Source organism: Phyllobates terribilis, unplaced genomic scaffold, assembly GCF_046119375.1.
Source record: "Phyllobates terribilis strain yellow unplaced genomic scaffold, ASM4611937v1 Scaffold_9__5_contigs__length_417890890, whole genome shotgun sequence".
NCBI classification, from domain to species: Eukaryota; Metazoa; Chordata; class Amphibia; order Anura; family Dendrobatidae; genus Phyllobates; species Phyllobates terribilis.
Genome location: NW_027362769.1, coordinates 302,314,567 through 302,330,292, shown reverse-complemented (window position 1 = coordinate 302,330,292; position 15,726 = coordinate 302,314,567). Strand labels below are relative to the sequence as shown.

General features: G+C 35.9%; 14 non-coding genes across 14 annotated transcripts; all 14 read right to left on the bottom strand.

The window, feature by feature from the left end:
* Window positions 1-3,703: 3,703 nt before the first annotated feature.
* On the bottom strand, window positions 3,704-3,777 carry TRNAT-UGU (transfer RNA threonine (anticodon UGU)). Its single transcript has one exon. It is a non-coding gene; the product is annotated as a tRNA-Thr (tRNA).
* A 378-nt stretch (window positions 3,778-4,155) lies between these two features.
* On the bottom strand, window positions 4,156-4,229 carry TRNAT-UGU (transfer RNA threonine (anticodon UGU)). The gene has a single exon. It is a non-coding gene; the product is annotated as a tRNA-Thr (tRNA).
* An 834-nt stretch (window positions 4,230-5,063) lies between these two features.
* TRNAT-UGU (transfer RNA threonine (anticodon UGU)) lies at window positions 5,064-5,137 on the bottom strand. Its single transcript has one exon. It is a non-coding gene; the product is annotated as a tRNA-Thr (tRNA).
* A 378-nt stretch (window positions 5,138-5,515) lies between these two features.
* On the bottom strand, window positions 5,516-5,589 carry TRNAT-UGU (transfer RNA threonine (anticodon UGU)). Its single transcript has one exon. It is a non-coding gene; the product is annotated as a tRNA-Thr (tRNA).
* A 1,747-nt stretch (window positions 5,590-7,336) lies between these two features.
* Window positions 7,337-7,410, bottom strand: TRNAT-UGU (transfer RNA threonine (anticodon UGU)). Its single transcript has one exon. It is a non-coding gene; the product is annotated as a tRNA-Thr (tRNA).
* A 1,285-nt stretch (window positions 7,411-8,695) lies between these two features.
* On the bottom strand, window positions 8,696-8,769 carry TRNAT-UGU (transfer RNA threonine (anticodon UGU)). Its single transcript has one exon. It is a non-coding gene; the product is annotated as a tRNA-Thr (tRNA).
* Window positions 8,770-9,147: 378 nt separating this feature from the next.
* TRNAT-UGU (transfer RNA threonine (anticodon UGU)) lies at window positions 9,148-9,221 on the bottom strand. Its single transcript has one exon. It is a non-coding gene; the product is annotated as a tRNA-Thr (tRNA).
* Window positions 9,222-11,422: 2,201 nt separating this feature from the next.
* TRNAT-UGU (transfer RNA threonine (anticodon UGU)) lies at window positions 11,423-11,496 on the bottom strand. The gene has a single exon. It is a non-coding gene; the product is annotated as a tRNA-Thr (tRNA).
* Window positions 11,497-11,874: 378 nt separating this feature from the next.
* Window positions 11,875-11,948, bottom strand: TRNAT-UGU (transfer RNA threonine (anticodon UGU)). The gene has a single exon. It is a non-coding gene; the product is annotated as a tRNA-Thr (tRNA).
* An 832-nt stretch (window positions 11,949-12,780) lies between these two features.
* On the bottom strand, window positions 12,781-12,854 carry TRNAT-UGU (transfer RNA threonine (anticodon UGU)). The gene has a single exon. It is a non-coding gene; the product is annotated as a tRNA-Thr (tRNA).
* A 381-nt stretch (window positions 12,855-13,235) lies between these two features.
* On the bottom strand, window positions 13,236-13,309 carry TRNAT-UGU (transfer RNA threonine (anticodon UGU)). The gene has a single exon. It is a non-coding gene; the product is annotated as a tRNA-Thr (tRNA).
* Window positions 13,310-14,141: 832 nt separating this feature from the next.
* TRNAT-UGU (transfer RNA threonine (anticodon UGU)) lies at window positions 14,142-14,215 on the bottom strand. Its single transcript has one exon. It is a non-coding gene; the product is annotated as a tRNA-Thr (tRNA).
* An 833-nt stretch (window positions 14,216-15,048) lies between these two features.
* TRNAT-UGU (transfer RNA threonine (anticodon UGU)) lies at window positions 15,049-15,122 on the bottom strand. The gene has a single exon. It is a non-coding gene; the product is annotated as a tRNA-Thr (tRNA).
* A 381-nt stretch (window positions 15,123-15,503) lies between these two features.
* On the bottom strand, window positions 15,504-15,577 carry TRNAT-UGU (transfer RNA threonine (anticodon UGU)). The gene has a single exon. It is a non-coding gene; the product is annotated as a tRNA-Thr (tRNA).
* Between the last annotated feature and the right edge of the window lie 149 nt (window positions 15,578-15,726).

Below are 15,726 nucleotides of genomic sequence, written 5' to 3'. Positions count from 1 at the left end.
CACTATCGTAGAGATCGATGTTGTACACAATTGAAATCCACATTTTGAGGTTTAGAAGCTTTACTCGGAAAATAAGGCAGTGCTGAGATTTGAGCTCAGGATCTTCTGTTTACAAGACAGGCGCTTTAACCAACTAAGCCACAGCACCACAAGCTGATGAGGAGTACAGGAAAGCCAGGGAGGATTTAATAACTAATCAATAATTTCAAGTGGTTAACTGAGCAAAACAACATTAAGCTTGTGTAGTATTCCATGCAAAGCATAATCATGGAATAAGATGTCGCTCTCAATCTTGGCAATTGAGAAACCAAGTAATTTTTGAAGAGCATTATTTAAAAGTACAAAGAGAAATTTGTGGAATAGTAAACAAAAAACCACTGCTGTAACTTTTTTAAAGCTTCATCCCATATTTCTTCCTTTTTAGCACTTAGAGCAGATTCTTAATCCCACTATTGCACTATCGTAGAGATCGATGTTGTACACAATTGAAGTCCACATTTTGAGGTTTAAAAGCTTTACTGGGAAAAGAAGGCAGTGGAGAGATTTGAGCTCAGGATCTTCTGTTTACAAGACAAGCGCTTTAACCAACTAAGCCACAGCACCACAAGCTGATGAGGAAGACAGGAAAGCCAGGGAGGACTTAATAACTAATCAATAATTTCAAGTGGTTAACTGAGCAAAACAACATTAAGCTTGAGTAGTATTCCATGAAAAGCATAATCATGGAATAAGATGTCGCTCTCAGTCTTGGTACTTGAGAAACCAAGCAATTTTTGAAAAGCATTATTTAAAAGGACAATGAGAAATTTGTAGAATAGTTGAAAAATACACTGCTGTAACTTTTTTAAAAGTTCATCCCGTCTTTCTTCCTTCTTAGCACTTATAGCAGATTCTTAATCCCACTATCGTAGAGATCGATGTTGTACACAATTGAAATCCACATTTTGAGGTTTAGAAGCTTTACTCGGAAAATAAGGCAGTGCTGAGATTTGAGCTCAGGATCTTCTGTTTACAAGACAGGCGCTTTAACCAACTAAGCCACAGCACCACAAGCTTATGAGGAGTACAGGAAAGCCAGGGAGGATTTAATAACTAATCAATAATTTCAAGTGGTTAACTGAGCAAAACAACATTAAGCTTGTGTAGTATTCCATGCAAAGCATAATCATGGAATAAGATGTCGCTCTCAGTCTTGGCAATTGAGAAACCAAGTAATTTTTGAAGAGCATTATTTAAAAGTACAACGAGAAATTTGTGGAATAGTAAACAAAAAACCATTGCTGTAACTTTTTTAAAGCTTCATCCCATATTTCTTCCTTTTTAGCACTTAGAGCAGATTCTTAATCCCACTATTGCACTATCGTAGAGATCGATGTTGTACACAATTGAAGTCCACATTTTGAGGTTTAAAAGCTTTACTGGGAAAAGAAGGCAGTGGTGAGATTTGAGCTCAGGATCTTTTGTTTACAAGACAGGCGCTTTAACCAACTAAGCCACAGCACCACAAGCTGATGAGAAAGACAGGAAAGCCAGGGAGGACTTAATAACTAATCAATAATTTCAAGTGGTTAACTGAGCAAAACAACATTAAGCTTGAGTAGTATTCCATGCAAAGCATAATCATGGAATAAGATGTCGCTCTCAGTCTTGGCAATTGAGAAACCAAGTAATTTTTGAAGAGAATTATTTAAAAGGACAATGAGAAATTTGTGGAATAGTAAAAAAAAACACTGCTGTAACTTTTTTAAAGCTTCATCCCATATTTCTTCCTTTTTAGCACTTACAGCAGATTCTTATTCCCACTATTGCACTATCGTAGATATCAATGTTGTACACAATTGAAATCCACATTTTGAGGTTTAGAAGCTTTACTTGGAAAAGAAGGCAGTGCTGAGATTAGAACTCAGGATCTCCTATTTACAAGACAGGCACTTTAACCAACTAAGCCACAGCACCACAAGCTAATGAGTAGGACAGGAAGGCCAGTGATGATTTAATCACTAATTAAAAATTTTAAGCGTTTAACTGAGCAAAACAATATAAAGCTTGAGTTCCATTCCATGCAGAGCATAATCATGGAATAAGATGTCGCTCTCAGTCTTGGCAATTGAGAAACCAAGTAATTTTTGAAGAGCATTATTTAAAAGGACAATGACAAATTTGTAGAATAGTAAAAAAAAAACCACTGCTGTAACTTTTTTAAAGCTTCATCCCATCTTTCTTCCTTTTTAGCACTTGGAGCAGATTCTTAATCCCACTATTGCACTATCGTAGAGATCGATGTTGTACACAATTGAAGTCCACATTTTGAGGTTTAAAAGCTTTACTCGGAAAAGAAGGCAGTGCTGAGATTTGAGCTCAGGATCTTCTGTTTACAAGACAGGCGCCTTAACCAACTAAGCCACAGCACCACAAGCTGATAAGGAGGACAGGAAAGCCAGGGAGAATTTAATAACTAATCAATAATTTCAAGTGGTTAACTGAGCAAAACAACATTAAGCTTGTGTAGTATTCCATGCAAAGCATAATCATGGAATAAGTTGTCGCTCTCAGTATTGGCAATTGAGAAACCAAGTACTTTTTGAAGAGCATTATTTAAAAGGACAATGAGAAATTTGTTGAATAGTAAAAAAAAAAAAACACTGCTGTAACTTTTTTAAAGCTTCATCCCATATTTCTTCCTTTTTAGCACTTAGAGCAGATTCTTAATCCCACTATTGCACTATCGTAGAAATCGATGTTGTATACAATTGAAATCCACATTTTGATGTTTAAAAGCTTTATTTGTAACAGATGGCACTGCTGAGATTTGAACTCAGGATCTCCTGTTTACAAGACAGGCATTTCAACCAACAAAGCCACAGCACCACAAGCTGATGAGGAAGACAGGAAAGCCAGTGAGGATTTATTCACTAATTAAAAATTTCAAGTGGTTAACTGAGCAAAACAACATTAAGCTTGAGTTCCATTCCATGCAGAGCATAATCATGGAATAAGATGTCGCTCTCAGTCTTGTCAATTGAGAAACCAAGTAATTTTTGAAGAGCATTATTTAAAAGGACAACGAGAAATTTGTGGAATGTACAAAAAAAACCACTGCTGTAACTTTTTTAAAGCTTCATCCCATATTTCTTCCTTTTTAGCACTTAGAGCAGATTCTTAATCCCACTATTGCACTATCGTAGAGATCGACGTTGTACACAATTGAAGTCCACATTTTGAGGTTTAAAAGCTTTACTGGGAAAAGAAGGCAGTGGTGAGATTTGAGCTCAGGATCTTCTGTTTACAAGACAGGCACTTTAACCAACTAAGCCACAGCACCACAAGCTGATGAGGAGGACAGGAAAGCCAGGGAGGACTTAATAACTAATCAATAATTTCAAGTGGTTAACTGAGCAAAACAACATTAAGCTTGAGTAGCATTCCATGAAAAGCATAATCATGGAATAAGATGTCGCTCTCAGTCTTGGCAATTGAGAAATCAAGGAATTTTTGAAGAGCATTATTTAAAAGGACAATGAGAAATTTGTGGAATAGTAAAAAAAAAAACACTGCTGTAACTTTTTTAAAACTTCATCACATATTTCTTCCTTTTTAGCACTTAGAGCAGATTCTTAATCCCACTATTGCACTATCGTAGAGATCGATGGTGTATACAATTGAAATCCACATTTTGATGTTTAAAAGCTTTATTTGGAACAGATGGCACAGCTGAGATTTGAACTCAGGTTCTCCTGTTTACAAGACAGGCGCTTTAACCAAATAAGCCACAGCACCACAAGCTGATGCGGAGGACAGGAAAGCCAGTGAGGATTTAATCACTAATTAAAAATTTTAAGTGGTTAACTGAGCAAAACAACATTAAGCTTGAGTTCCATTCCATGCAGAGCATAATCATGGAATAAGATGTCGCTCTCAGTCTTGTCAATTGAGTAACCAAGTAATTTTTCAAGAGCATTATTTAAAAGGATAATGAGAAATTTGTAGAATAGTAAAAAAAACACTGCTGTAACTTTTTTAAAGCTTCATCCCATCTTTCTTCCTTTTTAGCACTTAGAGCAGATTCTTAATCCCACTATTGCACTATCGTAGAGATCGATGTTGTACACAATTGAAATCCACATTTTGATGTTTAAAAGCTTTATTTGGAACAGATGGTACTGCTGAGATTTGAACTCAGGATCTCTTGTTTACAAGACAGGCGCTTTAACCAACTAAGCCACAACACCACAAGCCGATGAGGAGGACAGGAAAGCCAGTGAGGATTTAATCACTAATTAAAAATTTCAAGTGGTTAACTGAGCAAAACAACATTAAGCTTGAGTAGTATTCCATGCAAAGCATAATCATGGAATAAGATGTCGCTCTCAGTCTTGGCACTTGAGAAACCAAGTAATTTTTGAAGAGCATTATTTAAAAGGACAATGAGAAATTTGTAGAATAGTTAAAAAAAACACTGCTGTAACTTTTTTAAAGCTTCATCCCATATTTCTTCCTTTTTAGCACTTAGAGCAGATTCTTAATCCCATTATTGCACTATCGTAGAGATCGATGTTGTACACAATTGAAATCCACATTTTGATGTTTAAACGATTTATTTGGAACAGATGGCAGTGCTGAGATTTGAACTCAGGATCTCCTGTATACAAGACGGGCGCTTTAACCAACTAAGCCACAGCACCACAAGCTGACGAGGAGGACATGAAAGCCAGGGAGGACTTAAAAACTAATCAATAATTTCAAGTGCTTAACTGAGCAAAACAACATTAATCTTGTGTAGTATTCCATGCAAAGCATAATCATGGAATAAGATGTCGCTCTCAGTCTTGGCAATTGAGAAATCAAGGAATTTTTGAAGAGCATTATTTAAAAGGACAACGAGAAATTTGTGGAATAGTAAAAAAAAAAACACTGCTGTAACTTTTTTAAAACTTCATCACATATTTCTTCCTTTTTAGCACTTAGAGCAGATTCTTAATCCCACTATTGCACTATCGTAGAGATCGATGGTGTATACAATTGAAATCCACATTTTGATGTTTAAAAGCTTTATTTGGAACAGATGGCACTGCTGAGATTTGAACTCAGGTTCTCCTGTTTACAAGACAGGCGCTTTAACCAAATAAGCCACAGCACCACAAGCTGATGAGGAGGACAGGAAAGCCAGTGAGGATTTAATCACTAATTAAAAATTTTAAGTGGTTAACTGAGCAAAACAACATTAAGCTTGAGTTCCATTCCATGCAGAGCATAATCATGGAATAAGATGTCGCTCTCAGTCTAGTCAATTGAGTAACCAAGTAATTTTTCAAGAGCATTATTTAAAAGGATAATGAGAAATTTGTAGAATAGTAAAAAAAACACTGCTGTAACTTTTTTAAAGCTTCATCCCATCTTTCTTCCTTTTTAGCACTTAGAGCAGATTCTTAATCCCACTATTGCACTATCGTAGAGATCGATGTTGTACACAATTGAAATCCACATTTTGATGTTTAAAAGCTTTATTTGGAACAGATGGTACTGCTGAGATTTGAACTCAGGATCTCTTGTTTACAAGACAGGCGCTTTAACCAACTAAGCCACAACACCACAAGCTGATGGAAAGGACAGGAAAGCCAGTGAGGATTTAATCACTAATTAAAAATTTCAAGTGGTTAACTGAGCAAAACAACATTAAGCTTGAGTTCCATTCCATGCAGAGCATAATCATGGAATAAGATGTCGCTCTCAGTCTTGTCAATTGAGTAATCAAGTAATTTTTCAAGAGCATTATTTAAAAGTATAATGAGAAATTTGTAGAATAGTAATAAAAACACTGCTGTAACTTTTTTAAAGCTTCATCCCATCTTTCTTCCTTTTTAGCACTTAGAGCAGAATCTTAATCCCACTATTGCACTATCGTACTATCGTAGAGATCGATGTTGTACACAATTGAAGTCCACATTTTGAGGTTTAAAAGCTTTACTCGGAAAAGAAGGCAGTGCTGAGATTTAAACTCAAGATCTCCTGTTTACAAGACAGGCGCTTTAACTAACTAAGCCACAGCACCACAAGCTGATGAGGAGAACAGGAAAGCCAGTGAGGATTTAATCACTAATTAAAAATTTCAAGTGGTTAACTGAGCAAAACAACATTAAGCTTGAGTAGTATTCCATGCAAAGCATAATCATGGAGTAAGATGTCGCTCTCAGTCTTGGAACTTGAGAAAGCATGTAATTTTTGAAGAGCATTATTTAAAAGGACAATGAGAAATTTGTAGAATAGCTAAAAAAACACTGCTGTAACTTTTTTAAAGCTTCATGCCATATTTCTTCATTTTTAGCACTTAGAGCAGATTCTTAATCCCACTATTGCACTATCGTAGAGATCGATGTTGTACACAATTGAAGTCCACATTTTGAGGTTTAAAAGCTTTACTCGGAAAAGAAGGCATTGCTGAGATTTGAGCTCAGTATCTTCTGTTTACAAGACAGGCGCTTTAACCAACTAAGCCACAGCACCACAAGCTGATGAGGGGGACAGGAAAGCCAGGGAGGATTTAGTAACTAATCAATAATTTCAAGTGGTTAACTGAGCAAAACAACATTAAGCTTGTGTAGTATTCCATGCAAAGCATAATCATGGAATAAGATGTCACTCTCAGTCTTGGCAATTGAGAAACCAAGTAATTTTTGAAGAGCATTATTTAAAAGTACAATGACAAATTTGTAGAATAGTAAAAAAAAAACACTGCTGTAACTTTTTTAAAGCTTCATCCCATCTTTCTTCCTTTTTAGCACTTAGAGCAGATTCTTAATCCCACTATTGCACTATCGTAGAGATCGATGTTGTACACAATTGAAGTCCACATTTTGAGGTTTAAAAGCTTTACTCGGAAAAGAAGGCATTGCTGAGATTTGAGCTCAGTATCTTCTGTTTACAAAACAGGCGCTTTAACCAACTAAGCCACAGCACCACAAGCTGATGAAGAGGACAGGAAAGCCAGGGAGGATTTAATAACTAATCAATAATTTCAAGTGGTTAACTGAGCAAAACAAAATTAAGCATGTGTAGTATTCCATGCAAAGCATAATCATGGAATAAAATGTCGCTCTCAGTCTTGGCAATTGAGAAACCAAGTAATTTTTGAAGAGCATTATTTAAAAGGACAACGAGAAATTTGTGGAACAGTAAAAAAAAAAACGCTGCTGTAACTTTTTTAAAGCTTCATCCCATATTTCTTGCTTTTTAGCACTTAGAGCAGATTCTTAATCCCACTATTGCACTATCGTAGAGATCGATGTTGTATACAATTGAAATCCACATTTTGATGTTTAAAAGCTTTATTTGGAACAGATGGCACTGCTGAGATCTGAACTCAGGATCTCCTGTTTACAAGACAGGTGCTTTAACCAACTAAGCCACAGCACCACAAGCTGATGAGGAGGACAGGACAGCCCGTGAGGATTTAATCACTAATTAAAAATTTCAAGTGGTTAACTGAGCAAAACAACATTAAGCTTGAGTTCCATTCCATGCAGAGCATAATCATGGAATAAGATGTCGCTCTCAGTCTTGTCAATTGAGTAACCAAGTAATTTTTCAAGAGCATTATTTAAAAGGATAATGAGAAATTTGTAGAATAGTAAAAAACACACTGCTGTAACTTTTTTAAAACTTCATCCCATCTTTCTTCCTTTTTAGCACTTAGAGCAGATTCTTAATCCCACTATTGCACTATCGTAGAGATCGATGTTGTACACAATTGCAGACCACATTTTGAGGTTTAAAAGCTTCACTCGGAAAAGAAGGCAGTGCTGAGATTTGAACTCAGGATCTCCTGTTTACAAGACATGCGCTTTAACTAACTAAGCCACTGCACCACAAGCCGATGAGGAGGACAGGAAAGCCAGTGAGGATTTAATCACTAATTAAAAATTTCAAGTGGTTAACTGAGCAAAACAACATTAAGCTTGAGTAGTATTCCATGCAAAGCATAATCATGGAATAAGATGTCGCTCTCAGTCTTGGCACTTGAGAAACCAAGTAATTTTTGAACAGCATTATTTAAAAGGACAATGAGAAATTTGTAGAATAGTTAAAAAAACACTGCTGTAACTTTTTTAAAGCTTCATCCCATATTTCTTCCTTTTTAGCACTTAGAGCAGATTCTTAATCCCATTATTGCACTATCGTAGAGATCGATGTTGTACACAATTGAAATCCACATTTTGATGTTTAAAAGATTTATTTGGAACAGATGGCAGTGCTGAGATTTGAACTCAGGATCTCCTGTATACAAGACGGGCGCTTTAACCAACTAAGCCACAGCACCACAAGCTGACGAGGAGGACATGAAAGCCAGGGAGGACTTAAAAACTAATCAATAATTTCAAGTGCTTAACTGAGCAAAACAACATTAATCTTGTGTAGTATTCCATGCAAAGCATAATCATGGAATAAGATGTCGCTCTCAGTCTTGGCAATTGAGAAATCAAGGAATTTTTGAAGAGCATTATTTAAAAGGACAACGAGAAATTTGTGGAATAGTAAAAAAAAAAACACTGCTGTAACTTTTTTAAAACTTCATCACATATTTCTTCCTTTTTAGCACTTAGAGCAGATTCTTAATCCCACTATTGCACTATCGTAGAGATCGATGGTGTATACAATTGAAATCCACATTTTGATGTTTAAAAGCTTTATTTGGAACAGATGGCACTGCTGAGATTTGAACTCAGGTTCTCCTGTTTACAAGACAGGCGCTTTAACCAAATAAGCCACAGCACCACAAGCTGATGAGGAGGACAGGAAAGCCAGTGAGGATTTAATCACTAATTAAAAATTTTAAGTGGTTAACTGAGCAAAACAACATTAAGCTTGAGTTCCATTCCATGCAGAGCATAATCATGGAATAAGATGTCGCTCTCAGTCTAGTCAATTGAGTAACCAAGTAATTTTTCAAGAGCATTATTTAAAAGGATAATGAGAAATTTGTAGAATAGTAAAAAAAACACTGCTGTAACTTTTTTAAAGCTTCATCCCATCTTTCTTCCTTTTTAGCACTTACAGCAGATTCTTAATCCCACTATTGCACTATCGTAGAGATCGATGTTGTACACAATTGAAATCCACATTTTGATGTTTAAAAGCTTTATTTGGAACAGATGGTACTGCTGAGATTTGAACTCAGGATCTCTTGTTTACAAGACAGGCGCTTTAACCAACTAAGCCACAACACCACAAGCTGATGGAAACGACAGGAAAGCCAGTGAGGATTTAATCACTAATTAAAAATTTCAAGTGGTTAACTGAGCAAAACAACATTAAGCTTGAGTTCCATTCCATGCAGAGCATAATCATGGAATAAGATGTCGCTCTCAGTCTTGTCAATTGAGTAATCAAGTAATTTTTCAAGAGCATTATTTAAAAGTATAATGAGAAATTTGTAGAATAGTAATAAAAACACTGCTGTAACTTTTTTAAAGCTTCATCCCATCTTTCTTCCTTTTTAGCACTTAGAGCAGAATCTTAATCCCACTATTGCACTATCGTACTATCGTAGAGATCGATGTTGTACACAATTGAAGTCCACATTTTGAGGTTTAAAAGCTTTACTCGGAAAAGAAGGCAGTGCTGAGATTTAAACTCAAGATCCCCTGTTTACAAGACAGGCGCTTTAACTAACTAAGCCACAGCACCACAAGCTGATGAGGAGAACAGGAAAGCCAGTGAGGATTTAATCACTAATTAAAAATTTCAAGTGGTTAACTGAGCAAAACAACATTAAGCTTGAGTAGTATTCCATGCAAAGCATAATCATGGAGTAAGATGTCGCTCTCAGTCTTGGAACTTGAGAAAGCATGTAATTTTTGAAGAGCATTATTTAAAAGGACAATGAGAAATTTGTAGAATAGCTAAAAAAACACTGCTGTAACTTTTTTAAAGCTTCATGCCATATTTCTTCATTTTTAGCACTTAGAGCAGATTCTTAATCCCACTATTGCACTATCGTAGAGATCGATGTTGTACACAATTGAAGTCCACATTTTGAGGTTTAAAAGCTTTACTCGGAAAAGAAGGCATTGCTGAGATTTGAGCTCAGTATCTTCTGTTTACAAGACAGGCGCTTTAACCAACTAAGCCACAGCACCACAAGCTGATGAGGGGGACAGGAAAGCCAGGGAGGATTTAGTAACTAATCAATAATTTCAAGTGGTTAACTGAGCAAAACAACATTAAGCTTGTGTAGTATTCCATGCAAAGCATAATCATGGAATAAGATGTCACTCTCAGTCTTGGCAATTGAGAAACCAAGTAATTTTTGAAGAGCATTATTTAAAAGTACAATGACAAATTTGTAGAATAGTAAAAAAAAAACACTGCTGTAACTTTTTTAAAGCTTCATCCCATCTTTCTTCCTTTTTAGCACTTAGAGCAGATTCTTAATCCCACTATTGCACTATCGTAGAGATCGAAGTTGTACACAATTGAAGTCCACATTTTGAGGTTTAAAAGCTTTACTCGGAAAAGAAGGCATTGCTGAGATTTGAGCTCAGTATCTTCTGTTTACAAAACAGGCGCTTTAACCAACTAAGCCACAGCACCACAAGCTGATGAGGAGGACAGGAAAGCCAGGGAGGATTTAATAACTAATCAATAATTTCAAGTGGTTAACTGAGCAAAACAAAATTAAGCATGTGTAGTATTCCATGCAAAGCATAATCATGGAATAAGATGTCGCTCTCAGTCTTGGCAATTGAGAAACCAAGGAATTTTTGAAGAGCATTATTTAAAAGGACAACGAGAAATTTGTGGAACAGTAAAAAAAAAAACGCTGCTGTAACTTTTTTAAAGCTTCATCCCATATTTCTTCCTTTTTAGCACTTAGAGCAGATTCTTAATCCCACTATTGCACTATCGTAGAGATCGATGTTGTATACAATTGAAATCCACATTTTGATGTTTAAAGCTTTATTTGGAACAGATGGCACTGCTGAGATCTGAACTCAGGTTCTCCTGTTTACAAGACAGGCGCTTTAACCAAATAAGCCACAGCACCACAAGCTGATGAGGAGGACAGGAAAGCCAGTGAGGATTTAATCACTAATTAAAAATTTTAAGTGGTTAACTGAGCAAAACAACATTAAGCTTGAGTTCCATTCCATGCAGAGCATAATCATGGAATAAGATGTCGCTCTCAGTCTTGGCAATTGAGAAATCAAGGAATTTTTGAAGAGCATTATTTAAAAGGACAACGAGAAATTTGTGGAATAGTAAAAAAAAAAACACTGCTGTAACTTTTTTAAAGCTTCATCCCATCTTTCTTCCTTTTTAGCACTTAGAGCAGATTCTTAATCCCACTATTGCACTATCGTAGAGATCGATGGTGTATACAATTGAAATCCACATTTTGATGTTTAAAAGCTTTATTTGGAACAGATGGCACTGCTGAGATTTGAACTCAGGTTCTCCTGTTTACAAGACAGGCACTTTAACCAAATAAGCTACAGCACCACAAGCTGATGAGGAGGACAGGAAAGCCAGTGAGGATTTAATCACTAATTAAAAATTTTAAGTGGTTAACTGAGCAAAACAACATTAAGCTTGAGTTCCATTCCATGCAGAGCATAATCATGGAATAAGATGTCGCTCTCAGTATTGTCAATTGAGTAACCAAGTAATTTTTCAAGAGCATTATTTAAAAGGATAATGAGAAATTTGTAGAATAGTAAAAAAAACACTGCTATAACTTTTTTAAAGCTTCATCCCATCTTTCTTCCTTTTTAGCACTTAGAGCAGATTCTTAATCCCACTATTGCACTATCGTAGAGATCGATGTAGTACACAATTGAAATCCACATTTTGATGTTTAAAAGCTTTATTTGGAACAGATGGTACTGCTGAGATTTGAACTCAGGATCTCTTGTTTACAAGACAGGCGCTTTAACCAACTAAGCCACAACACCACAAGCTGATGAAAAGGACAGGAAAGCCAGTGAGGATTTAATCACTAATTAAAAATTTCAAGTGGTTAACTGAGCAAAACAACATTAAGCTTGTGTTCCATTCCATGCAGAGCATAATCATGGAATAAGATGTCGCTCTCAGTCTTGTCAATTGAGTAATCAAGTAATTTTTCAAGAGCATTATTTAAAAGTATAATGAGAAATTTGTAGAATAGTAAAAAAAACACTGCTGTAACTTTTTTAAAGCTTCATCCCATCTTTCTTCCTTTTTAGCACTTAGAGCAGAATCTTAATCCCACTTTTGCACTATCGTAGAGATCGATGTTGTACACAATTGAAGTCCACATTTTGAGGTTTAAAAACTTTACTCGGAAAAGAAGGCAGTGCTGAGATTTAAACTCAAGATCTCCTGTTTACAAGACAGGCGCTTTAACTAACTAAGCCACAACACCACAAGCTGATGAGGAGAACAGGAAAGCCAGTGAGGATTTAATCACTAATTAAAAATTTCAAGTGGTTAACTGAGCAAAACAACATTAAGCTTGAGTAGTATTCCACGCAAAGCATAATTATGGAGTAAGATGTCGCTCTCAGTCTTGGCACTTGAGAACTCAAGTAATTTTTGAAGAGCATTATTTAAAAGGACAATGAGAAATTTGTAGAATAGTTAAAAAAAAAACCCGCTGTAACTTTTTTAAAACTTCATCCCATCTTTCTTCCTTTTTAGCACTTAGAGCAGATTCTTAATCCCACTATTGCACTATCGTAGAGATCAATGTTGTACACAATTGAAGTCCATATTTTGAGGTTTAAAAGATTTATTTGGAACAGTTGGCACTGCTGAGATTTGAACTCAGGATCTCCTGTTTACAAGACAGGCGCTTTAACCAACTAAGCCACAGCACCACAAGCTGATGAGGGGGACAGGAAAGCCAGGGAGGATTTAATAACTAATCAATAATTTCAAGTGGTTAACTGAGCAAAACAACATTAGGCTTGTGTAGTATTCCATGCAAAGCATAATCATGGAATAAGATGTCACTCTCAGTCTTGGCAATTGAGAAACCAAGTAATTTTTGAAGAGCATTATTTAAAAGGACAATGACAAATTTGTAGAATAGTAAAAAAAAAAACACTGCTGTAACTTTTTTAAAGCTTCATCCCATCTTTCTTCCTTTTTAGCACTTAGAGCAGATTCTTAATCCCACTATTGCACTATCGTAGAGATCGATGTTGTACACAATTGAAATCCACATTTTGATGTTTAAAAGCTTTATTTGGAACAGATGGTACTGCTGAGATTTGAACTCAGGATCTCTTGTTTACAAGACAGGCGCTTTAACCAACTAAGCCACAACACCACAAGCTGATGAAAAGGACAGGAAAGCCAGTGAGGATTTAATCACTAATTAAAAATTTCAATTGATTAACTGAGCAAAACAACATTAAGCTTGTGTTCCATTCCATGCAGAGCATAATCATGGAATAAGATGTCGCTCTCAGTCTTGTCAATTGAGTAATCAAGTAATTTTTCAAGAGCATTATTTAAAAGTATAATGAGAAATTTGTAGAATAGTAAAAAAAACACTGCTGTAACTTTTTTAAAGCTTCATCCCATCTTTCTTCCTTTTTAGCACTTAGAGCAGAATCTTAATCCCACTATTGCACTATCGTAGAGATCGATGTTGTACACAATTGAAGTCCACATTTTGAGGTTTAAAAACTTAACTCGGAAAAGAAGGCAGTGCTGAGATTTAAACTCAAGATCTCCTGTTTACAAGACAGGCGCTTTAACTAACTAAGCCACAGCACCACAAGCTGATGAGGAGAACAGGAAAGCCAGTGAGGATTTAATCACTAATTAAAAATTTCAAGTGGTTAACTGAGCAAAACAACATTAAGCTTGAGTAGTATTCCATGCAAAGCATAATTATGGAGTAAGATGTCGCTCTCAGTCTTGGCACTTGAGAACTCAAGTAATTTTTGAAGAGCATTATTTAAAAGGACAATGAGAAATTTGTAGAATAGTTAAAAAAAAAAACCGCTGTAACTTTTTTAAAACTTCATCCCATCTTTCTTCCTTTTTAGCACTTAGAGCAGATGCTTAATCCCACTATTGCACTATCGTAGAGATCAATGTTGTACACAATTGAAGTCCATATTTTGAGGTTTAAAAGATTTATTTGGAACAGTTGGCACTGCTGAGATTTGAACTCAGGATCTCCTGTTTACAAGACAGGCGCTTTAACCAACTAAGCCACAGCACCACAAGCTGACGAGGAGGACATGAAAGCCAGGGAGGACTTAAAAACTAATCAATAATTTCAAGTGCTTAACTGAGCAAAACAACATTAATCTTGTGTAGTATTCCATGCAAAGCATAATCATGGAATAAGATGTCGCTCTCAGTCTTGGCAATTGAGAAATCAAGGAATTTTTGAATAGCATTATTTAAAAGGACAACGAGAAATTTGTGGAATAGTAAAAAAAAAACACTGCTGTAACTTTTTTAAAACTTCATCACATATTTCTTCCTTTTTAGCACTTAGAGCAGATTCTTAATCCCACTATTGCACTATAGTAGAGATCGATGTTGTACACAATTGAAGTCCACATTTTGAGGTTTAAAAGCTTTACTCGGAAAAGAAGGCATTGCTGAGATTTGAGCTCAGTATCTTCTGTTTACAAGACAGGCGCTTTAACCAACTAAGCCACTGCACCACAAGCCGATGAGGAGGACAGGAAAGCCAGTGAGGATTTAATCACTAATTAAAAATTTCAAGTGGTTAACTGAGCAAAACAACATTAAGCTTGAGTAGTATTCCATGCAAAGCATAATCATGGAATAAGATGTCGCTCTCAGTCTTGGCACTTGAGAAACCAAGTAATTTTTGAAGAGCATTATTTAAAAGGACAATGAGAAATTTGTAGAATAGTTAAAAAAAACACTGCTGTAACTTTTTTAAAGCTTCATCCCATATTTCTTCCTTTTTAGCACTTAGAGCAGATTCTTAATCCCATTATTGCACTATCGTAGAGATCGATGTTGTACACAATTGAAATCCACATTTTGATGTTTAAAAGTTTTATTTGGAACAGATGGCACTGCTGAGATTTGAACTCAGGATCTCCTGTTTACAAGACGGGCGCTTTAACCAACTAAGCCACAGCACCACAAGCGGACGAGGAGGACATGAAAGCCAGGGAGGACTTAAAAACTAATCAATAATTTCAAGTGCTTAACTGAGCAAAACAACATTAATCTTGTGTAGTATTCCATGCAAAGCATAATCATGGAATAAGATGTCGCTCTCAGTCTTGGCAATTGAGAAATCAAGGAATTTTTGAAGAGCATTATTTAAAAGGACAACGAGAAATTTGTGGAATAGTAAAAAAAAAAACACTGCTGTAACTTTTTTAAAGCTTCATCCTATCTTTCTTCCTTTTTAGCACTTAGAGCAGATTCTTAATCCCACTATTGCACTATCGTAGAGATCGATGGTGTATACAATTGAAATCCACATTTTGATGTTTAAAAGCTTTATTTGGAACAGATGGCACTGCTGAGATTTGAACTCAGGTTCTCCTGTTTACAAGACAGGCACTTTAACCAAATAAGCTACAGCACCACAAGCTGATGAGGAGGACAGGAAAGCCAGTGAGGATTTAATCACTAATTAAAAATTTTAAGTGGTTAACTGAGCAAAACAACATTAAGCTTGAGTTCCATTCCATGCAGAGCATAATCATGGAATAAGATGTCGCTCTCAGTATTGTC